The 20793-nt window shown below is 41.9% G+C and overlaps 1 long non-coding RNA gene across 1 annotated transcript in view; it reads left to right on the forward strand.

The window, feature by feature from the left end:
• Positions 1-5454: 5454 nt before the first annotated feature.
• LOC116357687 (uncharacterized) overlaps positions 5455-20793 on the forward strand; it is a 15673-nt gene continuing 334 nt past the window's right edge. The window contains exons 1-3 of the long non-coding RNA XR_004205609.1: positions 5455-5540; positions 16079-16183; positions 18753-20793. The exon at positions 18753-20793 is cut by the window's right edge and continues 334 nt beyond it. This is a non-coding gene — a long non-coding RNA (uncharacterized LOC116357687). The remainder of the gene's footprint in view (positions 5541-16078; positions 16184-18752) is intronic.

Below are 20793 nucleotides of genomic sequence, written 5' to 3' on the forward strand. Positions count from 1 at the left end.
TGTAAATGAATCATGATCAATTATGATTAGTAAACATAGTGTATTTCTGGAATCAAAAATCAAGGAATGAAAGATATTAAAGTTTAATTTTAAAGACTCATTATTTGTAAATGTTTCTCACATCAGACCAACTTCTATTGGACACTGATAAATGTTCCACAAGATAATGTTTCTGCGTTATATTCATGCACTGTTTCTGTGCCCGTTTTTGCTGTAGTGTTTTTGCCCCTGTCAAATTAGCCTAAGTCCTGTTATGATACCGTGGGCCCTGTCATGATACCGTGGGCGCACGCATGCACGTGCGGCTGATTGTAGTCGGTTTTGTCAGCTCTTTTTATTATAATTTTTGGACCAAATTAGGCGTGTAACCGCCCTGTGAATAGGTGCGCGTAACCGCCCTGTGAATAGGTGCGCGTGAGGCTTGCTTTGTTTTGCAGTGTATTATTCTTTGTGTAATTTCCCTGTCTTCTGCACAGGAGAGAAAAAAACCCTGCAACAAAATCAAATTAAAAATTCTATTGAGAATGTGGCTCGTTATTCAGATGCGCGTTTGTGTCCTTTTTGTTCCTCTAATTTCATCTCCGTCACTATCACAGCGGTCCACGGGGTAATTAGTGGCTTTTACCTACGTCTCCCCAGGAGACTCATATTCTAAGATTCTTATCGCTCTTAGAACACTACATTTTTTTGTTCGCCTAAATCAAATCAAATGAAAAACTATGTAAGCTTGTTTTATATGAAATAGTCCTACTCATGTTTGTCTTTTCTAATCCTTTTTGTGGGTTAAATGTGTATTTCTTTATTTAACTTTTAGGTGATATAGAGGGTTGCTATTTTGGGCGCACATGTCAATATAAAAGGGATTTATTTGAACTTTAAAATGTATCCGTGCATTTTGGCCTAGAGTATCAATTTTTTAATGCAAGAAACATAATTTTTATAGAGATGGGGGCGGCAGGTAAACTAGTGGCTAGCGCGTTGAACTAGTAACCGAAAGGTTGAAAGATCGAATCCCCGAGCTGACAAGGTCAAAATCTGTTCTGCCCCTGAACAAGGCAGGTTCCTAGGGCGTCATAACGGAGAATTTGTTCTTAACTGACTTGCCTTGTTAAATAAAGGTAATGAAAAGATGAGTCAGTTATTGTGTAAGCTATTGTCGGTATTTGCACTTTTGTATGTTGAGAGAGAATAAAAACGACGGATAGAGAGTGGGGAATAAAAGAGAGAGAATGAAACGGATGGAGAGCTCGCACGCAAGCGGTGATTATCTATAGCGTGTTGCGGGAACATGTAGGACGATCCCTACTGAGTCCCAGTGGAGTGGCGCTGACACTAGCTGGTTAGGTACGAGCAGCACTCACGGGTTGGTGTCGGTAATTCCGATGATTTTATTGCGGGGTTCATCTCCTAGGCCTTGGACAACTGCGGTGTGCGCACTGCAATTTAATGATTTCCAACACAAGGATTTAGGGTGAAAGAGAGGGTAGCACTGCATCTCTGTTTTCCACTTATTGTGAATTACAGGTTCTCGGTGCTCCCCAAAAATACCTATCCTTTTCCCTTTCCTTTTCATTTACTGTCTGTCTTTTTGTTCACGAGAGAGGCATAAAGTGCTGTCAGTGGAGTGTATGAAGAACTGTAGCTATAGGCTAAACAATATACAACATAGCCTTTTTGTTCTCAACAAATTTGACGAAAGTCGTTTTAATGAAGATACACGTTGACTGTTAAACATCACCTATACCCTAATGATTGTGCGATTTTTTTTAAATTGTCCTTTTTCTAAACTAGGCTAGATCAAATAAAAGTCGTTGTTAAACAAAATAAGACTCATCATTAATCTAAAATTAGTTCAATTATAATATTAGCTTTTAATCTAATGCAACTTTAAGCCTTATTTAGCCTAATAGCTTATACCACCATGTATATATTTTTCACAATATTTAGTGCTTTTCTCAACAATTTCCCTCTTTAACCTGACAAAACCCCTCTATTTTCTTTATAACAGTAATCTGTCTGAGAATAATGTAGGCAGTCCGTTGAATTACACAATGATAGATGGGCTGCTACACCTTCAGTTAGATATGTCAAAGTCTTCCTCAGGTTTCCACAATTAGCTAATGTCAATCAATCCAATGGAAATGGCAAAACAGCTACATTTGTCACAGTGATTGTTACACGAACTAAACACTGGTGCGTGTGTATATGTGAATACCATACCAGATTATTTAAGAGGGTATTTCTTTCTATTTCAATTTTGCCCAGACACTTTAAACTGCTATCAAACTGCTCTTCCCCACGTACCCCTGGGATAGAGGGTACATGGGGGAGAGAGAAATAATGCCGGTAAATTAGTGTCACTGTCGCGTCGGTGTCACTGTTTCTAATTATTGCTTGTCTTGTGTCTATAAATATGGGCGTGGGACACTTCCTGTGAAATGACACGAGGAGGATCCTAGCAGGATCAAAACACGGTTTGTTTATTAATAAAGGTAACGCTGCGCGGTGGAGCTTTATGACCGTGCAGACTCTTTATACTGTTTCCCTGACAGACACGGTCTCCATCAGAAACAGGCCTTTGTCACCGTCGCCCCTTAGAATTATCAGACGCTCCGAAATACGAGAAAACTGGAGGCAGCCGGACCTTTTCCCAGGATAGAGACTGGCTTCTTATCAGATCAGGATAGAAAGTTTATTTTCTGGAGTAAATCTGGATGGAGGAGGATAAAGAAATGATACATCCCTTATGGACACAAAGAGAGCCGGAGATGAGCTCTCCTAAAGCATATGTGGCTTTAGTACACTCAGACAGACAGCGGATTGAAAGGTCACCAAGCTATAATCCCTCCCTTCTTCTCCTTTAATCCTACGAGGGTGTCTCACTCCATCACTGGGACAGGACAGAGAAGGTTGTACGCAGCAGGGAGGTTGCTCACGTACTGTTGTCCTCTGATACTGTATGTAGGCCTTTCTGCTGGCTGATTTAAATTAGTTTCATTATAACTGATGAGGCTTTTATTGTGTTCTTTTTTTTTGGTGAAAGTTTTCATGATTAGAAGTGTGTGTGTTTTGTGCCTCCCCCAGTCATCACATCTGGGACAAGGAGATCCTTATCATCTCTAGGAGGAAATGAAAGGCTTGGTCCATGAGGTGGAGATATGCTAATGACATGCAGAGCAGTTGGAATGCAGTTCTGTGTGCTATCTGGCTGTGCATTGGGCCACCCTACTGATTATTGTCTGTCTGGCTGTGCATTGGGCCGCCCTACTGATTATTGTCTGTCTGGCTGTGCATTGGGCCGCCCTACTGATTATTGTCTGTCTGGCTGTGCATTGGGCCGCCCTACTGATTATTGTCTGTCTGTCTGTGCATTGGGCCGCCCTACTGATTATTGTCTGTCTGGCTGTGCATTGGGCCGCCCTACTGATTATTGTCTGCCTGGCTGTGCATTGGGCCGCCCTACTGATTATTGTCTGCCTGGCTGTGCATTATTGGGAAAGATCTCTTAAGTTAAGCATTTCACTGTACTGTTTTACATCTGCTGTATCGTGTGCATGTGACAATACAACTTGAAAGTTGATACACATGGTCTGAATACCTAACCAGTTAGGGACCTCAAACTTCAATGTGTGACCAAGTTCTACGCCAAATCAGCTCCGTCACTTTGTCTACATATGATTGTTCATGAATAGAAAGGAAGCATTCCCTAAAAGTGCTGCTTTATGGTGACAGACAGACAGATGCAGGCAGGTAGACAGGAAGACCGGCAGAATGGTGAACTGTTTCTCTGACATCACCATTACACAGGATAGGGAAAATTGGAAAAGTATTAATGCAAAGTGCCTTGCCTTTTATGGAGTGTGTCATATTGCTATGTGTTAGTGTTATTGTCCTGGAGGGTGTGTGGTGTGTAGCGTGCTGTGATTGCAGGTCTGGTCTGCATTGTGGGGAGAGAGCTGGCAGGCGGGCAGCAGGAGGAGATAGTAGTACTAAACCTTCCACTCCCAATCTGGCTGGATGTTCCTCTCTATCATTCTGCCATTTCCATCCACTTCCGCTATAATTAAGTTTGCTGACCCCCAGTCTCACAGCCTTAACTAGGCAATGGGAAATGTACAGCTACTGCAGATCTCTTAACCTGGTGTGTTTGTCCCATCTCCATCACTCTCCCTCCCCCTGTATGTCTCTCTCTGGTCCCTCTCCCCCTCTCAGAGTATATGTGGTGTGGTGGTAATAGAATAATAATTATTAATTGAGTAATTGTGTAGAACACATTAGTTTGCATAGAATTTCCCCTCTCTCATTTTCAACGCTTGATTATCGGGCTATCGAATTGTCTCTACCCCCTCCCTCCATCTATTCTCCTTCACCCTGACTCACACACACACACACCTATGATTATGTCCATCCTGACAGCGCCAAGGGAAAAACAGCATGCATTAGAAATGTCTTGGGAAGAGAGAGATGAAACCAAGTGTGTGTGGACGTTTTTGAGGCTGTCCCAAATGCAGCCGCTGTTCTTGACCTGACCGAAAATTTTAATAGTTACAGTTTAAAAAAAAGTTACATTCATTTAGTTTATACAGTACATGTAATGCTCTCTTTCCTTATATACCTTATTAATTGAATGAACACCTTTGTGAATCATGAGATACTATTTCCTGCTAATGGGGACACATTGTACAGATCCATCCAGTCTATGGGAAAAATGTATGAATTAGAATGTCTACTAAGCACCTTTATAATAAAGATATAGACACAATAGAAGGTGATTAATTATAGCCTCAATAGATATAATTTAATTAATTTAGTCTGCACCGGGTTCCACTGGGTTTCTGGGAAAGTTTGTTGAACAGAACAAACTTCACCATTGTTGTTTTATCCAGAGGACGAGGCCTAGAAACCGCAATGCATTTAGGGAGCCAACATGTCCACGTGGCTTCTGCATGACTCAGATAGAAAGAGGGAGAGAATGGGAAAACATCAATTGTTTCTGAACGTCAGAGGGCTCAGGAGGGAGTTGGGCAAACCTCACAGTATAGAGAAGGCTGAGTTATTTAATTAAAATGTTCCTACCAGGATCATTGTTTATCTGGAAGACGGAGAGGAGGGAGAGGGAGAAGGGATGGAGAGTGCCTGGGAGGGTTGGAGAAGGTTGGGGTGGTGGTGGTGATGGGGGGGGGGGGTAAGAGGATGTTATTCACAAAAGGTAGCATGTCAGACATCTACGCGTTGGTCAGCACCACAAGTAATGGATCACACACGGATGAGTCTGAAGCTGGCATGCACAGTGAATTTCAAGGAAATGTTACCACACATTCATGCACGCACGCGTACACACAGTCCATAATTGGCTGACTGACTGGGAGAACGATGATGAGGCACACGCAGGAGAGAAAAAGGACATCTGCATCACAGTTAATTCAATCATCACTTTCTAATACCTCTCTCTTTCCTCTCTTACAGCATGTGGTCTCCTCTCCAGCTCCCATCAACCCCCAGGAGAAGATGAAGGGAGCTTTGAGTCTCTCAGGCGGAAGGTAAGGAAGAGAGAGATTAAGGAGGAGAGACGTGGAGAGGAGAGGATTATGTCATATCAGAAGTGTTCCCTTGATGTACCTTCATACAGGAACAGTTGGTGTTCACTTTTATTATGTCCCCCTCTTCAAAATGGAGATCAAAATTTGAATCCGGAATCATTACAGATATGTGTGAGACTCATAGGCTGCGTGTGGTTATCACTGATACATGTGTCAAGATGTGCTATTTCAAGGGTGTCCCTTTCTGCAGTGCCTCCCATAGTTTTACTGATCTCCATATCAAAGGTTCCTGTGTTTAATGATCATGATATGTGTGTATGTACATGCTTGTGTGCCTGCCTGCCTCTGTGCGTGCTGTGTGTGTGTCCACACATCTACCTTGTCTCTGTGTGTGTGTCCACACATCTACCTTGTCTCTGTGTGTGTCCACACATCTACCTTGTCTCTGTGTGTGTGTCCACACATCTACCTTGTCTCTGTGTGTGTGTCCACACATCTACCTTGTCTCTGTGTGTGTGTCCACACATCTATCTTGTCTCTGTGTGTGTGTCACCATTCGATTACATCCACTGCTATCACTAACAGGATTAGCTGAATGGAAGGCAGAAGTCTATCATTGCTTATTGATCCACTCCGATCCCCATCAGAGGACAGATATTCTCTGGGGAACACACACTCACACACACACTGGGGATTGTCAGCTCCCAGCTCAGGTATTACATTGTAGGAGATCGCTGAAGTGTCAAATGAGACACCTATCTCTCCCTATCAGTATAGAGTCAAATAAGTCAAAGATGATCCTGGCCAACCTCCCATCCTTCTTGGAAATACAATTAACTCCCTCTACATGTCAAACGGTCCTGGATCAATAACTAATCCATTGATCAGTCCGTCAATAATGCTGAGCAACAGTTGATGGGGACTCTCTCTGTCTCTCTTCCACCTTTCAAATCAAGACGTTTTTAGCCAACGTCAGCATCCCGACAACATTTTGCTAACTTTTCTTAATATCTGAAAGATATTTCCAGCAACAAAGCATGTACTTTTATTTCCTGCAACCGACCTAGTCATGATTGTGGTAATGTATTTAGAAGTCCCACCAACCGACCTAGTCATGATTGTGGTAATGTATTTAGAAGTCCCACCAACCAACCTAGTCATGATTGTGGTAATGTATTTAGAAGTCTCACCAACCGACCTAGTCATGATTGTGGTAATGTATTTAGAAGTCTCACCAACCGACCTAGTCATGATTGTGGTAATGTATTTAGAAGTCCCACCAACCGACCTAGTCATGATTGTGGTAATGTATTTAGAAGTCCCACCAACCGACCTAGTCATGATTGTGGTAATGTATTTAGAAGTCCCACCAACCAACCTAGTCATGATTGTGGTAATGTATTTAGAAGTCCCACCAACCCCCCAATATAAACGTCACCTTACATCTTACCGTCTTTGGCACAAATTAATTCATGAACATTCTATTGTTGTTGTCTGACATCAAACTTATCCTTGTCATTATGGCAAGTATAAACCTGGTATGAACACCAAAAGGACAGTCTGCGTGACATCGAAGCAGCCTTGTCCAAATGGCAATTGTTACCTGCTCTATTTCTTTCACAAAAAAAACCTGTTTTAAAATGTATTTAGAATATGTCAATCAATCAAGCCAGGCAACTAAAAGCCACTTCCTCCAGACAATGTTTTGGTTGGTTGCTAACATTAGCTTGTTAGCTATCTAGCTGCAATAGCCAGCTCATATAATTAACAGAACATATCTGACTACGTTTTGGGTTTACCTTTAGCCATTATTTTATTCACTGTAACAGGAAAATTAAGTCCCCCAAAAATATTTTCAATAAGTCCAAATTAATTTATTGACCTAATTGATTTATTGTGTTAGAGGTTTCATGATGCTTATATCTAAACCAAAGTAGATCATTTAAAGATTGTTCTATACATCAGTTGGGGTCTCTAGAAGCTTCAATATGAGGTCCTAAACCTAACATAAAAGTGCATAATTGTAGCTGTTTTGGGCTAATATAGTCAAAATGTTTGCTATGGGGTCATTTGAGCCAATGGCCATGGGTTAAGCTATTGGTTGAGCCAATGGCCATGGGTTAAGCTATTGGTTGAGCCAATGGCCATGGGTTAAGCTATTGGTTGAGCCAATGGCAAGTTGAGCAAATGTAATTGTTTTCTTCCCAGGTTTAATTCAAGGCATTTTCACTGGGACATGAGGTAACAACAAGGCCTGGGCTATGTGTTTTAAAAAGTACAAATTGTTTGTTAGTTGTGAAGCTTGTGTTAAAAGATGCTTCAAATTATTAAAATATAAAAAAGTGAGTGTGATTGTGTTGAATTGTGTTTGGGGAATAAAGATGGACATGGTTTTATAATGGTAGTGGCAATATTTAATTCAGTACAGAAATATGCTGGGTAAGTTGTGCCGAGAGGCCACTTTTTTTTGGACAAGCTATATTTTTCAAAAATGTCATGTTTACATGAATTCTGATTATTTCCAGGGATACACAACATCCTGAAATATATGTAGATAGTTTTGTTAGAAAAAATACCCTATTTCCCTTGACGGAGTGATGCTGAATGTAAAACGTTGTTCAACTTACCCCACTCCCCCCTATGCCAAGCTGCTAACATACTGTTGTGAATGTGATGAAATGAAAGCAGGGCATTTCTGTCAGATTTAGCTTGCTCTCACATCAGGTTACCATGACAACGGTCGCAACAACGGGGTCAAAGTTGAATGTCTCTTGCTCAGTTGCAGCAAGCAATGGCAATATAAAAGGTGAATGCCGACAAGAATGTGGGAAAAAATTGCCTGTTTGGAATGGGAATCATATAAACATTGCCCAATGCTTTTTTCAGGCAACATACCGCTAATCTTATGTGAATTAGGTATCCAACCTCTTAACACAGTGAATAAAGCAACGGTTACCAGGGAGAGGGGGAGAAGAGAAGAGGGGTAGAGTGGGGAGATTGGGAGACGCACAATGACGCCATTGGTTAAACCAATTGAGACAGACTCAAAATTAAGACAGAATTCACACGACAATCAATATTCTACACTTACACATCTCCATATTTTATATATTGTCTATACAGTGTAGGACATTTAGCAACCTAAAAGCCCAACCTTGGTAAGAGGTAGGACAGTGATGGGCCTATTAGTTGGAAAGATCAAGCTCGCTTACACATAATTTGAGTTCATTTGTTGACTGCTGCCATCTTCCTTTCTTCAGCAATGATGTCCTACCATAATTCCCTCCTGTCAGCCGAGTCTGTGTGAGCTGTGTACTGTACGAACAATGGGAACATCAAGAGGGCAGAGATAGATAGAAAGAAAAAGAGGAGGTGCGGGATGATGGAGAGAGAGAGAGAGATAAAGTGAGTGTTCTAGAAAGAGAAAGAGAGGATAATAATCTGTGCATTAGCTGACAGCAGCTCGCGCTCCGTGACTCAGGTGTCAGAGGGGTGAAAGAGGGGGCCGATGCAAATGAGAGAAATTAATAACACAGTTGGCTGTTGAGAAAGAGACACATACTGTACGAGGCGAAGCCTCAACGTGTTCCTCTGGATGCAGCCGTGACAAGACCAGAAGAATTAGTCCAATTAAAATGTGTAATTGCTTCGCTAATTCCCCCTGTTAATTTCTCTCTGGGTGCGCAGAGGGGTGATAGCATAATAGGCAGAGCATTTTTAACCCCTCGCCTCTCCCTCCTGTCTTCTCTCTCTCTCTCTTTCTCTCTTTGAATAGCTCCTCTCTGCCCCCCATGCCCATCTGTACCCCCAACCGATTTCTCTATGGAGTCTCCAAACGTCTCCTTTTGTCTTGTTCTTCTCTCAGAGTAGGTTGTTACCAGACTGCTTCATTTAACCCTTTCCTGCAGTCAATGACCAAAAGCACCCTCTTTGGCCTCATGGGTGGAATGTAATTAATATTCTTCACAAACATTTAAAAACAATGAAAATCCTGTGTTTCTATTTCAAACAGTTTTGTTATATTTCAGTCTTCTGTGATGTATATAAAGTGTAATATTGGGATGCTAACTCAAAATGTAATACATTTCAACTCTATATCTGACATGGTACAGGTGTCTTCTTTTTTTAACCCCATAACCATGTGTGTGAGGTGTATACTTTTGTTTCAAAGTAGATTTGTTTAAGACGACAAAGAACACTCTGTGTGACCCTGATTTAGCCCACCGCAGTAAAAAGGAAAGCCCCAGAGAAAGAGACAATGCAGTTAGTGAACCATTAGTGTAGCCTAGTAATGATTTAGACATTTTGGTGGGATTTCAATAGATATATTTTTTAGAGTGTGAATAATTGAAACAGAATTTATCTTGACTCCGCCTGAAATGCAGAATATGCTTTCAACTTTCAGGAAAAATAACCAAAACATGACATTCCGACACAGTGATTTGAGAGACAAACAAGACAAGTGGGTTTCCATTGTTGTTGGTTGAGGAGAAACTTGCCACTATGTAGTATGTCCTTGAGAATGAAGCTTTTAGCAACTCACCTTTCATCGTTGCTTACTGTGGCTATGCCTTACAAAAAATACACGTCAAATTTGCAATTTGACAAGTGAAAAATGCATTTTCAAATGTGTAATTGCTGTTTGCACATGTTGAGCTTAAACTCACATGTGGAACCATATTTTCACATGTATTCAATTTAGAGTTCACATGTTAACACCACCTTTTCACATGAGGAAAAAACATGTTTTCAACTCATGTGAATTGCAGTTGCACGTGTGAAATTTGCAGTTTCACATGTTAAAAACGTTCACATGTGAAAAAGCGGATATGCAGTTTCAGGTGAAAAACTTTCTCGTGAAAATGTCACGTTCACATATGGAATTACATTTTCACATGTTGACAACTATCACTTGTGAAGATCATATTTGCAGTTTCACATGTAGCACCAGTCAAAGGATTGGACACCTACTCCTTCAAGGGTTTTTCTTTATTTCTTTACTATTTTCTACATTGTAGAATAATAGTAAAGACATCAACACTATAAAATAACACGTATGGAATCATGTTGTAACCAGAAAAGTGTCAAACAAATCAAAATATATGTTAGATTCTTCAAAGTAGCCACCCTTTGCCCTGATGATAGCTTTGCACACTCTTGGCATTCTCTCAACCAGCTTCATGAGGAATGCTTATACAACAGTCTTGAAGGAGTTCCCACATATGCTGAGCACTTGTTGGCTGTTTTTCCTTCACTCTGCAGTCCAACTCATCCCAAACCATCTCAATTGGGTTGAGGTCAGGTGATTGTGGAGGCCAGGCCATCTGATGCAGCACTCCATCACTCTCCTTCTTGGTCAAATAGCCCTTACACAGCCTGGAGGTGTGTTTTGGGTCATTGTCCTGTTGAAAAACAAATGATAGTCCCACTAAGCACAAATCAGATGGGTTGGTGTATTGCTGCAGAATGCTGTGGTAGCCATGCTGGTTAAGTGTGCCTAGAATTCTAAATAAATCACAACAGTGTCACCAGCAAAGCAACCCCACAACATCACACCTCCTCCTTAATGCTTCACGGTGGCAACCACACATTCGGAGATTATCCATTCACCTATTCTGCAATCCGCAGTGACTAACCTTCATGTCTTAAAGTAATGAAGTAATGATTGACTATCGTTTCTCTTTGCTTATTTGAGCTGTTCTTGCCAGTTTACCAAATAGGGCTATCTTCTGTATACCACCCCTACCTTGTCACAACACAACACAACTGAAAGGAAAGACATTCCACAAATTAACTTTTAACAAGGCACACCTGTTAATTGAAATGCATTCCAGGTGACTACCTCATGAAGCTGGTTGAGAGAATGCCAAGTGTGTGCGAAGCTGTCATCAAGGCAAAGGGTGGCTACTTTGAGGAATCTCAAATATAAAATATATTTAAAAAGAAATTTACACTTTCTTGGTTACTATGTGATTCCATGTGTGTTATTTCATAGTTTTGATGTCTTGACTATTGTTCTACAATGTAGAAAACAGTACAAAATAAAGAAAAACACCACTTGAATGAGTAAGTGTGTCCAAACTGGCACGTTAAAATAAACTAACTTTCACATGTGGCATTGCAAGCTCACATGTGGTGTAGAAATAGTGTTATTCTCCTCACATGCGAACAGGTGGTGTTAGCATGTTGCAGTAGCAATGTTTCCACATATGAAATAGCTCATTCTGTAATGCCATTCTGTAAAAAGGTAACTTAGCCTACCTGAGTATAATAATTCAAGTGCATTAAAAAGAATCATGTATTTTTCTGAGCCATCCATTCAGTGTTGCTGCTGCAGATGCACTTCTCTCTTCTTCATATGTTGGTCGAAGCCCAGGGAAAAGAACAGAGAAGATAGCACTCTGTGTCTCCTTATTTATCATGTTTAACATGTTACAATTAGCGCTGTCGGAGCTAATCAGTTAACTCAGGTTAACTTTCAATTTTTCTTTGCATTGTCTGAAAGTGTTCGAAATACGCTGAAAACAACCGAAATACATCATCTATACACCTAAAAACAACGTGATATCAAAAGTTGACTTTGAGGTTAAAGAAAGTGTTTATACATTTACCTGATTTTACTAACCATTATCTTGGACAAAATCAACATGCCAATATTCTTGTAATGCTTTTTGTAATAAAAAATCCTAAATTACAGCTCAATTTGAGCAAATTATGCAGCTGCGATTAGTTGTGATTAATCATAGCAAATTCTGCGATAAACTCAATTACATTTAAAAAAAAAAAAGTTGACAGCCCTAGTTGACATGAAAATGTGAAAATACACATGTGAAAGTGTAGTGGACATGAGCTGATTATGGTTGCTTATGGTCACGTGATCAGGTAGCCCCGACTGGGACTTTAAAATGAGTGTTGGTCCTCTTGGGGGACCCGGGTTCTAATTCTGCTAGTTACAAAAACACGTCAAATGTTGAGAAACCACATCTGAATCATGTGAAAAATTCACGTGATGCTTAACATGTGTCCGATAACCATTTGTTTTGTGAATGTTTTTAATGTCAGTATAATTTTTTACATTTTCAATTTTTCACGTGATTTGTCCACATATGTGTTCACAGGTGTCCAGAAACCATGTTTTTTCATGTTCTTTTCATTACATTTTTTCATGTGTTTTTTTCGTAAGGGTGTGTGCATATGTGTGCTGTCTGTCTGCCTGTCTGCCTGTCTGGTACCATGGTGTAAAACATAAACCACAGCACAGTATATCAACAGGCGCCATCCTTTCATAAGACCAACCTAACGGCCAACAGCACTTGAAATCTGTCAGTTATCTCTGCCAATCCAAGAACCCTGTCACGCCTACTTCCGCTCCTCCCCTCCGGCGTTCGACATCGCCGGTTTACTAGTGTGTCGGCACTCTCATTGCTTCTCTCCCTCCCTCAGTGAACACTTTGGATCAGAGCCTGAACCCATGGGGGTAGGGGTCACACGCCTCCCCGCGGTGGCGCGACGCACGCAGATAGAGAAAGCTGGGGATCTGTCTCTATTGTGGTCAAGGAGGGCTCCAGCTCTAGCGGTAATCGACACGTCCCAAATCAGGATCCACAAGAGCAGAGGGACAGTCATGTGATCTTCCACCTCCTGGGGCAGGTGTGAGTATCCCCTCCTCATCACTTCCAGCCAAACCCTTTTTGGTGTTGATCACACTAGTTGACTGTCCCTCATGTACTGTTTCTATAGCATTAGTGGATTCCGGTGCCATGGGGAACTTTATTGACCAGACCCTTGCCTCCTCTCTCAACATCACCTCATACCTGCTCTCCTCTCCGCCCCCGGTTCAAGCTGTCGATAAATGGCCATTAGGTTCCGGGACTATCAAACACATCACCAAACTACTCACCCTCACCGTGGAGTCCATCCATCAGGAGAACATCCCCTTATTCATCACCTTGGCCTCCCTTGGCTTCAACGCCACAACCCCACCATCTCATGGTCGAGGATGAAAATCACAGAATGGGCTTCCCGAATGCCGGAGGACCTGCTTCTCCGTCCCCTGTGGTTCCACGTCGGTTGAGAGTCCTGTGGTTGCCCTTCAGCCCAACATCATGGAGTTATACCAGGACCTGTGGGAGGTATTTTCCAAAACCTGCGCCTCCCGTCTCCCTCCTCATTGCCCCTGGGACTGTGCCATCGACCAGCTTGCAGGCTCTGCGCCCTCGTGCAGACGCATCTACCCTCTATCGGTGGCTGAAACCCAGGCCATGGAGGATTACATCCATGAGGCGCTCCAACAAGGTTTCATCTGCATGACCACTTCTTCTGCGTCTGCAGGCTTCTTCTTCGTGGAGGGTTACGCCCATGTATTAATTACAGAGGACTCAATGAAATCCCCACCAAGTACTTTTACCTTCTCCCGTTGGTGCCGGCAGCCATCGAACAGCTCCTCGGGCCATGTTTTTTACCAAGTTGGACCTGCGGAGTGTATACAATCTCATCCCCATCCAGGAGGGGGATGAATGGAAGACAGGTTTTAGCACGATGTCTGGTCACTATGAGTACTTGGTGATGCCTTATGGATTAGCCAATGCTCCGTCAGTGTTCCAGGCATTCGTCAACGAGGCGTTCTGGGACATGCTCGGACGCCAGGTGTTCGTGTATATCGAGGACATCCTGGTCTACTCGGCTACCATGGAGGATCACATCACTCACGTCCGAGTAGTGCTGGAACGCCTCCTGGCTAACCAACTGTTTGCCAACGTTGAGAAGTGCCAGTTTTCTCAGGAGGCTGTCTCCTTCCTTGGCTACCAAATCAGCCTGTCAAGGAGTGAAGATGGTGCACCTGCGCTTCATCATTAAGCACACCTGAACTCCATTATCTCCCCTTTATCTGGCACTCCCTTAGGTTCCTTCCCCAGACTGTATTGTTTCTGTTGTTCATGTCTAGATGCTGCTCCTACACTGTATTGTTTCTGTTGTTCATGTCTAGATGCTGCTCCTACACTGTATTGTTTCTGTTGTTCATGTCTAGATGCTGCTCCTACACTGTATTGTTTCTGTTGTTCATGTCTAGATGCTGCTCCTACACTGTATTGCTTCTGTTGTTCATGTCTAGATGCTGCTCCTACACTGTATTGTTTCTGTTGTTCATGTCTAGATGCTGCTCCTACACTGTATTGTTTCTGTTGTTCATGTCTAGATGCTGCTCCTACACTGTATTGTTTCTGTTGTTCATGTCTAGATGCTGCTCCTACACTGTATTGCTTCTGTTGTTCATGTCTAGATGCTGCTCCTACACTGTATTGTTTCTGTTGTTCATGCCTAGATGCTGCTCCTACACTGTATTGTTTCTGTTGTTCATGTCTAGATGCTGCTCCTACACTGTATTATGTCTGTTGTTCATGTCTAGATGCTGCTCCTACACTGTATTGTTTCTGTTGTTCATGTCTAGATGCTGCTCCTACACTGTCTTGTGTCTGTTGTCCATGTCTAGATGCTGCTCCTACACTGTATTGTTTCTGTTGTTCATGTCTAGATGCTGCTCCTACACTGTATTGTGTCTGTTGTTCATGTCTAGATGCTGCTCCTACACTGTATTGTTTCTGTTGTTCATGTCTAGATGCTGCTCCTACACTGTATTGTTTCTGTTGTTCATGTCTAGATGCTGCTCCTACACTGTATTGTTTCTGTTGTTCATGTCTAGATGCTGCTCCTACACTGTATTGCTTCTGTTGTTCATGTCTAGATGCTGCTCCTACACTATTGTTTCTGTTGTTCATGTCTAGATGCTGCTCCTACACTGTATTGTTTCTGTTGTTCATGTCTAGATGCTGCTCCTACACTGTATTGTTCCATGTTATTTTTGTTTAAATATTAAACTTACCCCCTGCATCTCGATTACCAGTGTCTACGTTACAAACCCTCTGTGGTTGATCCCTACGCTTTTACAGTAGGAATCCGCAGGTTGTGTAGTACTTGAGTTCAAAGTGAAAACACTACACAAGAATTAGGGCGACGACCTGAATTAGTTGCCCACGACCTGAAGAGTCCTGCTTGAAATCAAATCAAACTAGAGAACAGTGCAATATATGGGATTATAATGATTGTTCCATCAATCACATCTCAGGAAGTAGCTACTCACATGAGCAAGAGAGGACGAGGTAAATAAAACAAATGATCTCGTGTCCATTTTCTTGTGAAAAAGCATGACAGTAGTTTGCTTATCATGTGAAATATAATGGTACATTTTAGACAAACTCCAGACCAGCCATTAAATTGACAGCCTCTATTTTGTAAGCTAGCTGGCCTCTGACATTCGCCCTAGCTTTACTATCAACTGGCTAGCTTTATCAGGCAGCAAGAAAAATGCCCATCTCAATAACACTGCAAATAGATAAACTAGTTAAAAGTAAAATGGTGACAACTTGATCAAGCTTATGAATATGTAAAACTGTTTAAAAGGTAGTTGTTGTTCTGAGCAACTTGAACCAGCACTGAAATTTGAGCAGTGAGGTTAATTCCCCCTCTACTATTTTCCTCAGGTTGAAGCACATCCCCAACACCCAGACAGATGTGAACATTGTGGACATTTCCCTGCATCCAGCTTGAGGCCTGCTACCAGCAGGAACATGGAGCACTCCATGTCAGTAAGTTATGCATATACAGTGGGGCAAAAAAGTATTTAGTCAGCCACCAAATGTGCAAGTTCTCCAACTTAAAAAGATGAGAGAGGCCTGTAATTTTCATCATAGGTACACTTCAACTATGACAGACAAAATGAGAAAAAAAAATCTAGAAAATCACATTGTTGGATTTTTTATTTATTTATTTGCAAATTATGGTGGAAAATAAGTATTTGGTCAATAACAAAAGTTTATCTCAATACTTTGTTATATACTCTTTGTTGGCAATGACAGAGGTCAAATGTTTTCTGAAGTGTACCTATGATGAAAATTACAGGCCTCTCATCTTTTTAAGTGGGAGAACTTGCACAATTGGTGGCTGACTAAATACTTTTTTGCCCCACTGTATATAAAACATAAAAAAGTATTATTATTTATAAATATATATATATATATACAGTGCCTTGCGAAAGTATTCGGCCCCCTTGAACTTTCAGGCTTCAAACATAAAGATATAAAACTGTATTTTTTTGTGAAGAATCAACAACAAGTGGGACACAATCATGAAGTGGAACGACATTTATTGGATATTTCAAACTTTTTTAACAAATCAAAAACTGAAAAATTGGGCATGCAAAATTATTCAGCCCCTTTACTTTCAGTGCAGCAAACTCTCTCCAGAAGTTCAGTGAGGATCTCTGAATGATCCAATGTTGACCTAAATGACTAATGATGATAAATACAATCCACCTGTGTGTAATCAAGTCTCCGTATAAATGCACCTGCACTGTGATAGTCTCAGAGGTCCGTTAAAAGCGCAGAGAGCATCATGAAGAACAAGGAACACACCAGGCAGGTCCGAGATACTGTTGTGAAGAAGTTTAAAGCCGGATTTGGATACAAAAAGATTTCCCAAGCTTTAAACATCCCAAGGAGCACTGTGCAAGCGATAATATTGAAATGGAAGGAGTATCAGACCACTGCAAATCTACCAAGACCTGGCCGTCCCTCTAAACTTTCAGCTCATACAAGGAGAAGACTGATCAGAGATGCAGCCAAGAGGCCCATGATCACTCTGGATGAACTGCAGAGATCTACAGCTGAGGTGGGAGACTCTGTCCATAGGTCAACAATCAGTCGTATATTGCACAAATCTGGCCTTTATGGAAGAGTGGCAAGAAGAAAGCCATTTCTTAAAGATATCCATAAAATGTGTTGTTTAAAGTTTGCCACAAGCCACCTGGGAGACACACCAAACATGTGGAAGAAGGTGCTCTGGTCAGATGAAACCAAAATTGAACTTTTTGGCAACAATGCAAAACGTTATGTTTGGCGTAAAAGCAACACAGCGCATCACCCTGAACACACCATCCCCACTGTCAAACATGGTGGTGGCAGCATCATGGTTTGGGCCTGCTTTTCTTCAGCAGGGACAGGGAAGATGGTTAAAATTGATGGGAAGATGGATGGAGCCAAATACAGGACCATTCTGGAAGAAAACCTGATGGAGTCTGCAAAAGACCTGAAACTGGGACGGAGATTTGTCTTCCAACAAGACAATGATCCCAAAACATAAAGCAAAATCTACAATGGAATGGTTCAAAAATAAACATATCCAGGTGTTAGAATGGCCAAGTCAAAGTCCAGACCTGAATCCAATCGAGAATCTGTGGAAAGAACTGAAAAATGCTGTTCACAAATGCTCTCCATCCAACCTCACTGAGCTCGAGCTGTTTTGCAAGGAGGAATGAGAAAAAATTTCAGTCTCTCGATGTGCAAGACTGATAGAGACATACCCCAAGTGACTTACAGCTGTAATCGCAGCAAAAGGTGGCGCTACAAAAGTATTAACTTAAGGGGGCTGAATAATTTTGCACGCCCAATTTTTCAGTTTTTGATTTGTTAAAAAAGTTTGAAATATCCAATAAATGTCGTTCCACTTCATGATTGTGTCCCACTTGTTGTTGATTCTTCACAAAAAATACAGTTTTATATCTTTATGTTTGAAGCCTGAAATGTGGCAAAAGGTCGCAAAGTTCAAGGGGGCCGAATACTTTCGCAAGGCACTGTATATATATACACACACACACAGCTAATACTCCACTCATATGCAGAGTGGAGAAGCCCTATGCACCATAAACATGTCTACTCGTGGAGTAACTCCCTGTCAGAGAGACTGATTAGAGGGTTTTACCAGAGGCCCTTGGCCAATGGGAGGTCAGGTGTGATGGCTCAGGGGTTAGAGGGAGAGACAGTGAAGTTACAGACATGAAGATACAACTTGAACCACAAAGTAAGGCATTCATTTATCTGATTGGAAGGCACCCTTATAGTCAGCAATGTAAATGTTAACTCTCTTACTCTCTCTCTCTTTCAAGAGCGTTCAGTACACTCTTAGAAAGAAAGGTGCTATCTAGAACTTAAAAGGGTTCTTCAGCTGTCCCCATAGGATGACCCTTTGAAGAACCCTTTTGGTTCCAGGTAGAAACCTTTTGGGTTTTGGGTTCCACTTGGAACCAAAAAGGGTACTACCTGGAACCATAAAGGGTTCTCATATGGGGACCACCGAATAACCCTATCCATCTCTTTCCAGGTGTTAGAGACCAGGTGCTAATATTCAAAGGGCCTCCAGAGCCTTCAGACCAACTACTCTCCAGAGCCTTCAGACCAACTACTCTCCAGAGCCTTCAGACCAACTACTCGCCAGAGCCTTCAGACCAACTACTCTCCAGAGCCTTCAGACCAACTACTCTTCAGAGCCTTCAGACCAACTACTCTCCAGAGCCTTCAGACCAACTACTCTCCAGAGCCTTCAGACCAACTACTCTCCAGAGCCTTCAGACCAACTACTCTTCAGAGCCTTCAGACCAACTACTCTCCAGAGCCTTCAGACCAACTACTCTCCAGAGCCTTCAGACCAACTACTCTTCAGAGCCTTCTGACCAACTACTCTTCAGAGTCTTCAGACCAACTACTCTCCAGAGCCTTCAGACCAACCTGCTCCTGAATCGCTAGCTAGACATGTAACCCTTCGGGAGAGAAACAAAGGGGCAATGGCATATACGGTTTGTCATTGCACTCATTTCTTTATTATTATTATTTTTTTTACATTTATATACTCTACTCTTGAATATGAAACCGTGAGAGAAGCACTGATGGTCGCAGAAGTATTTTTTTTTCGGTGATCTTGTTGTTTTTGTGATGGTCTTCAGACCAACTACTCTCCAGAGCCTTCAGACCAACTGCTCTCCAGAGCCTTCAGACCAACTACTCTCCAGAGCCTTCAGACCAACTACTCTCCAGAGCCTTCAGACCAACTACTCTCCAGAGCCTTCAGACCAACTACTCTTCAGAGCCTTCAGACCAACTACTCTCCAGAGCCTTCAGACCAACTACTCTTCAGAGCCTTCAGACCAACTACTCTCCAGAGCCTTCAGACCAACTACTCTCCAGAGCCTTCAGACCAACTACTCTCCAGAGCCTTCAGACCAACTACTCTTCAGAGCCTTCAGACAAACTACTCTCCAGAGCCTTCAGACCAACTACTCTCCAGAGCATTCAGACCAACTACTCTTCAGAGCCTTCAGACCAACTACTCTCCAGAGCCTTCAGACCAACTACTCTCCAGAGCCTTCAGACCAACTACTCTCCAGAGCACAGAGAAGTAACCTCCACTGGTGGAAATATACTTTATTCACCATGTAACCCTTCACTATGGCTGTCTGTCTGTGTGATGACATATAGCATATTATCCAGGGCCACTGGTTGGATTTACTGTACTCACTCCAAAACACATGCAACCGTCTCCCTGTAAAAGTCTCCCAGACTTGTATAAAAAGGAACGTGTCCATCCCTCTGTTCTCAGCTGATTCTGCTGGGCCATGGAACTCTAGAGCAGCACATCCAAAAACCTGCCACCCTGTTGCCAGCTATCGACGGTTCCCTGAGGAAAGATGCAACTATCAAGGCTTTAAATGGTCAAATTTGGGGGATGACCACCAAATTCAATAAAGTTTTGTAGAAACTACAATAACTGTTTCTTAGCCTGTTCTCATTTTTACTAACTACTATGGTAACTTAAGCATCTGGCAACATGCAGACTTTATCCATCAAGACAATACTTATGATTTGTAAGGGCTAAAATCAATGAATACATTTCTATTAATCTATTCATGTAAATGATACCCAACCAGCCTAACTGTCTATTTGCAGTGAAATTATGAGGGGCATTTTTCTTGTCAACTTTTTCAGTCACCAATTAATCAATAAACAGGCTGTGGAATGAAGTAGTTTGACAAGTGTTGAAAGTCAGTAATGACTCTTTCAAATATGCCAAGCAAATATATAGAAGCCTAGCTAACATTAGCTACACTGCAGTGATTATGGTGGGAGTAGGCTAGCTAGCCTTCCCCCAGCAGTTTCAATATAGCTAGTTATGTAGCTAACTAATGGCATTCATAATCAAGTTTATCAATCAGTAGGTTAACTGGAAAACATATTTGTTTTCCCCTTCCATCTAAAGCTGCCTGATAAAGCCAGTTGATAGTAAAGCTAGGATGAATGTCAGAGGCCAGCTAGCTTACGAAATAGCAGCTGTCAGTTTAATTGTTGGTCCGGAGTTTGTCTAAAATGTA

The sequence above is a fragment of the Oncorhynchus kisutch genome, linkage group LG26 (genome assembly GCF_002021735.2).
Source record: "Oncorhynchus kisutch isolate 150728-3 linkage group LG26, Okis_V2, whole genome shotgun sequence".
NCBI classification, from domain to species: domain Eukaryota; kingdom Metazoa; phylum Chordata; class Actinopteri; order Salmoniformes; family Salmonidae; genus Oncorhynchus; species Oncorhynchus kisutch.